Source organism: Manis javanica, chromosome 10 (genome assembly GCF_040802235.1).
Source record: "Manis javanica isolate MJ-LG chromosome 10, MJ_LKY, whole genome shotgun sequence".
In the NCBI taxonomy this organism is placed as follows: Eukaryota; Metazoa; Chordata; class Mammalia; order Pholidota; family Manidae; genus Manis; species Manis javanica.
Window position 1 is genome coordinate 87996616 of NC_133165.1, and position 10026 is coordinate 88006641.

A 10026-nucleotide genomic window follows, 5' to 3' on the forward strand; every position below is an offset into this window, starting at 1 on the left:
CAGAGGACTGAATGAATGAATCCGATCCGATCCTTTTATTTTACCTGAGAGGAAACGAAGGGGCAGGTGCAGTGACTCTATTTTGCCTGAGGCTTGAGGATACAATGGAGCAGTTTAAAACAATGTCCACAAGTTCTGTGACCAGTGGGATGTGATGTAAGTACTATTCAAGAGTTCCCTGGTGCAGTAAGTCTTTCACCCTAACTGGTCCTCTGTGATTCCGAAGCTCTCTGTTGGACATTCTCTCTGGCACTGGGGTGGATTCCCTGACTGACTGGACCTAGGTCATATATTCAGCCCTGGAGATGCACTCACTGACAGGAGTAGGGGAGGGGAGGAGAGTTCCCCAAAGGAAAATCAGAATATGGTTCCCAGGAGAAAGTTGAATGTCAAACACATGTCCACTACCATAAGAATTAACTGTAATGTGGTAAGTGCCCCACTGGATAGTTAGACAGGGAGTTAGAAAAGTCTTCTTGGAGACCTTTGAGCTGGATCTTAAAGGATGAACAAATTTTAGTCAAGCACACAAGAGAGAAGAGAGCATTTCAGACAAAGAGAACAGCTGGAACAAAGGCCTTGGGCAGGGGGTCTGTATGTTTGGGTGGGAAGGGCTAAATAATCGGCACTGTGTGCCTTCTGATGTGATGTACTGAAATGAGGACACACTCTATGCAAACTTAACTGGCCTATATTTCTAAAAAATGTTCTGAAATGTAGGCATTTGGTGTTATCTCCAAAGAAGGTTGTATCCACAGTTGTGTTTAAGTAAGCAATATTAAAGACATCAATTTATTTAATGTTGATTAGATACATAGAGACACACATACATTTTATGCATACTTATGAATAGGAAAAAATCTAGATGGATATACATTAAAATGTTAATATGTTTATCTCTGGGTGGTAAGTTAAGCCTTCAGGTCTTTTCTTTTTATCTAGATTTACTAATCTTTACATTACATAACTTGTGCAATAAAATATACTGTAAAGGGAAATTTAAAAATAAACAGAGAAAAAAAAGGAAGGAAAGGGGAGGATGACAAGAAAGGAGGAGAAAGGGAAGGTGAATGGAAAGGAACCTGGCAGTAGTGATACTCAGTTACTAAGTACCACCTACTTGGCACATCGAGTATCCTTTCCCGAGTCTTATTTCTTCTGTCTTCTTTGTAAAACTGTCCATTGTTGAGAACCTACTCCTCCCTTATAAAATGAGTGTTCATTCATTTAGGTATTTATCTAGCTGCCAGCACCATGCAGATGCTGGGGATACAAAAATGGGACAAGGTCACTTCTTTCAAGAGTTCATAGTAAATCAAAAATTGCAATATGGTACAAAAAAGGCAGTAGTACACACAGCTAAGTAGAGGGAGGAAAATATTCACTCTTTTGGAAGGAGAGTGGGTGGTGATGTCTTCTCAGAAGAGGACACGCATGAGTTGGGTCTCAGGAAAGTGGGCATTGTAGGTAGGGGAGGGGAGGGAGGCAGGGTAGATTCCAGGCACAGGGAACAGCATGTACAAGGACATGGAGTCACCACCTAGCGCATCTGAGGGACTGTGAGTGGTTCAGCAAGGCTGGAAGAGAGGAACAGACATGTTGGAATGGGGTGAGGTGTGGATGGAAGAGCTAAAGCTCAAGAAGCAGACAAGAGGTCACTTTTAGAGAACATAGGCCAGCAGCCTTGGCATTACCTGGCAGCTTGTCAGAAATGCAGAACCCATACCTCTTGAACCAGAACCTGCATTTTAGCAAGAGGTTCAGGTCATTCATTTGCATATTCAAGTTCAAGAAGCCCTTATTAAAGGACTTTGGACTTTATTCTGTAGGCATTAAAGAGTCTGACACAGTCAGTTCCACCCTCCCTTGGCATCCTTCCTAAGCTTCTCCTCCCTGTCCATTCCTTCCCAGTTTCCTCAGCAGCTCCTCTGCCTCCACTAACTCCAAAGCACTCCAGCCCTCCACCCACTGCTTCCCTTCACAGACCTTGCCTCAGCCACGTTGTCCTGAACACACTTTACAGAATTCCTGAATGCAGGGAACCCTTCAGGTTTGAGACATGATGAATGGACATGTGGCCCTCTATGAGTCTATGAAAGAATAATTTGCACAGCAGGGTGACCTTGTGGAACTCATTATGCCTGAGCAGTGGTACATGCTGAAAACATAAGCAGGCTCAAATTTAGAAAACATTTAGAAAAATTTACAGATGCTAAGTCCATAGTGAATTAAGAAGGGGAGGTGAGGATGACTGGAGACATGGTTCCTAACCTTTTCTTTGTAATAGATTGGGTGTTTTTCTGGCTATAAAACGTGCATTATTGAAAGCTTGGGGAACACATTCATTTGAAAAAGAAAACAAAACGGCAGTCAGGAAAAAAAACAGAAAAGATTAAAAGCAAACTGGGAGACAGAAATGGAAATCAAGGGAAGGTTACATACACACACACACACACACACACACACACACACTTCTTCCTCTTTCACCCATCTTTCTGATTTGGTATATCCATAATTGTGCATTAATCAATATTCAATGTTTACTTTATTAAGACTGTAAGCCCTATTGACCACTGAACTATGTAGTATACAATGATCACTTTCCCTTTCTTGCACAACTTTTTGTTTTTCTGGAGGTTAATGGTTATTGTTGCTAGCTGTTTGTTCATTTGTTTCATTTTGTATGTCCTTATTAACAACTTATTTCTTAACTCCCCTAAGTGGGCAAACAGCACCTCAATATGTTTGAGTACATTAGCTGTTCTATCAATTTCATCTTGTTGACACCATCTTCTCTTCTGGAATCTTCTGACTTCTTGAACCCTGCATGGCTCTGAAGATGTGCTGCTCAGCTATTGTCCAGGAACCTTCCTTCATCTCCATCCTGGGGACCCTCTTCACCATTCTCCTTTGTTGGAAACTTGCACTGTGGAGTCTATGAACTTCCCTTTCTTGGTTTTCTACCTCATTTTGGTGGAGAACATTTTCCAACAGCTTCCTGAGGAGGAGTTCATGGAATATAACATGTTTGGCTTCCTATAATATTGTAGCTTGTATGCCCGGAAATGTCTTCACACTCATTTGGCTGTGTATAGAATGAAAGACTAGAAAAGACTTTCCTTCAGATTTTTCAAGGTGTTGTTTCATTGCCTTCTTGCTGCTAGTGTTAAGAAATCCATTGTTATTATGATCCTCAATCTCTTGTTTGAAATCTTTGTTTTGTTGCTTTTAATCTTTTAAACATGTAGGATTTCTTCTTTGTCTTCATATTGTGAAATTTTACCATATTGCTTCTTGTTACAAAACTATTTTTATCCATTGTACTTGACAACCTGCTAGGCTCTTCAGTTTCGGGAAACTTTCTTGAATTGTTTCTTTGATAGTTCTTTGCTCTCTTTGATTAGGTCTTGAGAGTTTGATAGCTCCCTCTGCTTTCTCTTTCTGGAACTCCTATTATTTGGATATCAGAATTCCTAGGCTGGACTTTATTTTTTGTCATCAGTTTTCCATCTCTGTCCCTGCTTTATGGAAGACTGCCTCAACATACCTTCCAACTGTTCTATGGAATGCTTTATTTCTGCTATTATATTTTTTATTCTCAAGGCTTCTTTTTGTTCTTTAAATGTTGTTTTTTCCCCATATTTTATTATGACATTTTCCAAACATATAGAAAAACTGAAATAATTGTATGGCAAATATCCCCTTAACTGTAACCTGGATTGGATGTTCTTTTTATAGCTTGTTTCATAGAGGCAATATCTCTCTTATTTCTTAGAGATGATTAATATTTTAGGATTTTTTATGCTTTCTCCTCCCTGTGTAGTCTTTGTTCCTCTGACTTGCTTGTTTCTAGGCTGTTTGGACTGTATCTTTCATGTTAGAGAATTTCTCTGAATGTCTGATGACCTAGGATTATCTGCTTAGAAGTGGGCCCTGCTGTGATCAAATAGGAAGGACATTCCCATCTAGGTAGTTTTCCTACCAAAACCCAAGTCTGAATCTGATCAAGACTCTAGAGCTAACCAACAGTTTATATGGAATACAAAGGTTGAGAAACTTAAATGACTTCCACAATCCAGAATATGGGAAACTCTACAGAACAATATATCTAATATCGTCAATATAAGGCTTAAAAAGAAAAAGAGGGAGGTACCTACATATTGAAAAACATATTAACCAAATATTATGTGGTTTGAACAAATCAACTATGAGAAAAATATATTTGAACAAAAGCATCTGTGAGAAAATATATATTTATGAGACAATCAGGAAAATTTTACCATTTACATTTGATATTAAGAAATCATTGCTAAAGTTTCTTAGATGATTATAGTATTGCAGTTATATTAAAAAGAAGAGCCCCTATGAGTAGAGAGATATGAAAGTATTTACAGATAATACATGATGTCTAGGATTGCTTCAAAATAACTGGGGTGGAGGCACAGTGGGTAGAAGTATGGAAGAAATAAGATTGGCTATATGTTATAATTTTTGAAGTTGGATAGTAAGTACATGGAGATCATTGTACCATACTATTTTCACATAAGCTTGAAATTTTCCATTTCAAAAAGAATGAGTAGGGCACTAAAGAGCTGATTCGAAGCTCTGAGCTGTGCTGGGGCTCATCTCTGTGGGCTTCACTAGCCCATGTTTTGGCTAAGCCATTTCCCTAGAGAACCACTGATGTTAGTATCTTCAGTTTCCTCAAGAAGGCTCTCCAAAGTGGCAGCTTTAAGGCTATAATCCTGGTGCCAGTTATCTGGAAAGCGGTTAGGCAAGAAATCTGAGGTTTTCAATATTCAGTGTGTACATTTTCACTAGATTATCCTTGCCTCTGGTGTGCTGGTAACGCCCACACCAGAGATCTTCTATTTTTACCTTCTCCACTCTGCTGCTGGCGATGGCTACACTGGGTGGTGAAGGGAATCAGTGTGTAACTTCTCATACTGATTCTCTAATAATGCCTCTTCTTTTAAAAAACTCTATGAAACAATTTTACGTGCATAGGAAGTCACAAAATAGTACAGCATGGTCCTGCATACCCTTTACCCAGTTTCCCTCAATGGTTACATCTTATAAAATTTTGGCACACTACCCGAACTTGGAAATTAACACTGGTATGGTGTGTGTCTAGAGGTCTATGACATTTTGTCATACATGTGGATTCATGGAACTATCGTACTATCAAGATACAGAACTATCCATCATCACAAACATAGCTGAACTACCCGTGTGGTCACATCCACCCCCTGCTCTCCCTAACCCTAGCAACCATAAATCTGTTTTCCATTTCTGTAACTTTTGCATTTTGAAAATATTATATAAATGGAATCATATAGTTTTTATCTTTTTGAGAGTTTTTTTTCCACTCAGCATAATGCCTTTGACTTCCATCCAATTTGTTGCATGTATCAGTACTGCTCCTTTGTATTGTTGAGTAATAGTCCACAGTATGGATGATCCACAGGTTGTTTAACCATTCACCTATTGGAGGACATTTTGGTTGTTTTCAATTTGAAGCTATTACAAATAAAGGCACTATGAGCATTCGTGTAAAGGTTTTATGTGGATTAAGTTTTCATTTCTCTAGGATAAATGCCCATGAGTGTGATGCTTGGGTCATGTTGTAAGTGTATATTCATTTTTTTCTTTTAAAACAAATGTATTAAGATATAATTTACATACCATACAGTACAGTTCAACTATTTAAAGTATACAATTTAATATTTTTAGTATATTCAGAGCATGTGAATATACCATAACCTCTATCTAATTTTATAACATTTTTGTTCCCCCAAAACACACCCTGGATCCATTAACAGTCAATTCTTACTGCCCTCACTGTACATACCACCCCCATCCCTAAGTGGCTATTAACTACTTTCTGTAAATTTTAACACTTCTTTGCAAAATTTGGAAAAGTAAGATATTTTAACTGTAGTTAGTTAAGACTGCTTTCTGCTTCCACTCTGACTCCCCCTCTTGTACCTTTCCCCTTGTGATAGATGGCACTGGAATGGCAATAGGCACTTTTGGAATCCAGCTAAGGGGAAGTTTAGATGGGGATACACTCCACTTGGGATCTAGTCTCATGGTTTATAGTTACTCCCATGAATAACTGAGCTATTACCTGCTGCCTAGATGAAGAAACAGCTCCAAAAGTCTCTTATGCACCCTCCATGCTGACTCACCTGATGCTGTGACCTGTAGGTCTCAAGACCAGAGTTCAAATCAAAATCTTAACATGTCCTATAGCATCTGTCACCAGAAGTGTGTAGGAGTGGAGGAGAATCAAGTTTCAAAGATGCATGAAGCCAGAAGCTAGTCTGAAGAAAAGTCTTCCAATTGTCAGCTGTGTAAAAATGTAAGCAGAGGATTCTGTCTTACTGATGTCCAGTCAAAACCAAATTTGTCCTGTTGGCAACTTTCTCAATAACACAGTGAATATCATTATAGACATACCATGCATCCTTTTCTTTTTTGATGGGAACTGTTCAAAATACAATTTATCAGAATTCCTATTTTACATTTTTGATGACACAAATGACATCATAAAGATGTCAACTTAGATAATAAAAACTCATAATACACCAATTATAATGAGGTTTTCACAGACGCATTGGCTAGTAAATGTAGCCAATTTGAAGAACACATCTAAGATTAGTCTCTAAACAAGGAAATTTTTGAAAGCTGATGAATACCACAAGTATCACAAAGTTCCCATAATAGTTTGATGAATTAAATGTCAATCAAACTTGAATATTTTTTCCTACATTTTTGGCTGCACACTCTGATTGCTTATTCATAAGGCAACAATTTAATAATACCATTTTGTAGAGAAGACGAGAGAGATAATTCAGCCTTTTCTTAGTATGGCAGATCAAATTTGTCTTTTATTATTTGATCACTTAGAAAACTTTCAGGTTCATGGTTTGCTATTATCAGTGTCATATAAATATTTAGGTGTGTTGTCAAGTTGGGGACAAACCTTTGTCAACTTTCTGCCATCTATGAGCTCTGATTCCAGAGCTTTTAAAAATTTGTAATTTGTTGTGATGGTCTCATTGTAAATAAATATTCACTTTTATGTCTATTTTTTTATTTAGAATTTTTTCTCTTTCAAGCACCCCAGCCCCACAGCCTGGCCAATGCAGTGATGCAGTGCAGAGCATGCTCTTTGGTGCTGTTATGCCTCCTTGAAGTGTTGGGGCTGGTTACTCAGGCTCCAGGCCTAGGAGTTGAGTATTATAGGGTCAATACTGATCAGGCTCTGAAAAACGGACAGAGGTTCAAAAAGTCACAAGAGTGGGTCAAACTAAAATGCCTCTTTATGGGCATTTTATAGGGTCACCTATGGGGCATTCTAAGTCCCCAGTAACATTATCAGGCCCACTCCTATCTTTGCTTCTCAAGGATCCCAGGATCAGGAGGAGCCTGTCATTCACCACCTAGGCCTGGTGCTTAATTATTTTCTGGTGAAGAATGTTTTGAGAACACAAAAGCATGCCCATGTCCCTCATCAAATTAAACTATTGGTAAAAAATATATACTGTGTTTAAACAAACAAAAGATGTTTACAAAAGCAAGGTGATTCCAGCTCCTTGAAAATTAAGGGGTCATCAGGGGTTTGTGCTAGTTACAAAAAGAGGTAAGCTTGGCTCACCAAAATTTGTCAAACACTAGGGCGAGAAATGGTACCTATTCTGTTGTTTCAGGCCCCCACCCCCTTTCTGGAAGTTGCTCAAAATACTGTGTTTTACTCAATTCCACTGTGACTTTTGGTCATTAACTTATCTCTCCAAATAGACTAGGTGGAGATGAAAGTATAAAGTAAAAATGGGAAGGAAAATAGACAGCCCATTTTAACCTCTGATGGCACTTGTCTGCAGGAGTCATATACTTCAGTCCCTTGGAAGAAACTCAGTAAATCGCTGGCCTCATGTAGCAGGAGGTCCCTTTAAGAGGGCTGCCCAGGTGGGGAGAGAAAAGGTCAGCACAACTCTGCTGATTCCTGGCTGAACCTGTTGGATATTCTGGGCCATCCTGGTTTGTACCTTGAACCTGCTACCTTGGCTGACCCCTCAGTTTCTCTCTTACCAGCTCTATTTTTTTTCTCTCTCTGGCTCAGCCCACATTTTGCCTCACTCTGTTCCACCACATCTGTTCCAGTTCCGGTCCTTTCTTCCTTCCACTTTAGTTCTCCCAAACAGACATGGCTTTAGTCACCACTTGCATGCTCTTTTAAGTTTGGCTTTTTTTGTTTTTTACTTCATTGTGTTAAGAACATTTAGTGAATTTACCCTCTTAACATTTTTAAGTGTACAATACAGTAGTGTTATCTGCCAGCACAATGTTGTACAGCAGATCTCTAGCCCTTATTCATCTTGCATAACTGGAACCTTGTATTAGCAACTACACCTTTCCCTCTCCCCACTTCCTCTGGCAACTATCATTCTGTTCTTTGCTTCTGTGAGTTTGACATTTCAGGTACCTTATGTAAGTGGAATCCTGCTGCATTTGTCCCTCAGTGACTGGGTATTTTCATTTAGGGTATTCTATCAAGGTTATTCTATGTTGTCACATATGGCAAAATTTCCTCCTTTTTTAAGGTGAATAATATTCCATTGTATGTGTATACCACATTTCTTTTGCCTGTTCATCTGGGGATGGACTTTAAATTATTTCCACATCTTGTTTATTGTGAATAGTGTCACAATGAACATAGGAATGCTGCTATCTTTGAGATCCTGATTTCAATTCTTAAAGTATCTAGAAATGGGACTGCTGAATCTTATCAGAGTTCTATTTTAATTTTTTGAAGAATCGCCATGCTGTTTTTCATAGAGGTTATACTATTTAACATTCCCACCAACAGTGTACAAGGGTTGCAGTTTCTCCACATCCTTGCCAACACTTGTCTTTTCTTTTTTATAAGAGCCATCCTAACAAGTGTGAGGTGACATCTTTTTTATTTACATTTCTTTGATGATTAGTGATGGTGAGCATCTTTTCATGTATCCATTGGCCATTTGTATGTCATCCTTTAGAGAAATGGCTATTCAATATTCCTTTGTCCATTTTTAAATGTTATTAGTTCTTTTGCTATTGAGTTGTAGGAACGCCTTATATAGTTTGGAAATTAATCCTTCATCAGATATATGGCTTGCAAATAATTCTCCCATTCTCTGGGTTGCCTTTTTACTCTATTGATGGTTTCCATTGCTATGCAAAAGCTTTTTAGTTTGATGTAGTCCCACTTGTCCATTTTTGTTTTTGTTGTCTGTGTTTTTGGTGTCATAGATATGAAATCATTAATAAGATCAATGTTACAAGCCTTTCCCTATGTTTTTTTCTAGGAGTTTTACAGTTTCACGTCTTAACCATTTAAGTCCTTAATATATTTTGAGTTGGTTTTTTTGTGAGATAAGGCCCACTTTCATCCTTTCACATATGAATATCCAGTTTTCCCAATACAATTTTGTTGATACTGAGTTTTCATTCAATAAATATTTATTAAACATCTTTGGGCCAGACATTATGGTAGGCATAGGGAATTCAAGGCTGAGAATAGCAATGGTTGCAAGTACACCCTCCAGAGCCAAACTGCCCTGAGTTCAAATCCCGGTACCATCATTGCTAATTGCATGGCCTTGGGCAGGTTACGAACTTCATTGAGCCCCAGTGACCTCAACATAAAAGGGATAATGATTATGGTCTTTCTCACAGGATTGATGTGAGGATTTAAATAATTAATATGTGTAAAGGGTTTAGAAAAATATCTGGCATTCAGTAAGCATTCTTAAATGCTGGCTCTTAAGGCATAGTCCTTGCCTCTCAAGGGGCTCACAGACTACAGTTGCCCCTATCTCCTGTCCCACCTGGCTGGCAAGGCCATCTGGGTCTTCTGGCATTTCAAGTGACCCAAAGCTCCTGGCTACCCTTTCCTGGAACCACGTGATGAAACGGGTGCAAGTCCCTGTATCACAGATTCTCTTTGTGACCCTGGACAAGTATTTCTTACTCTCT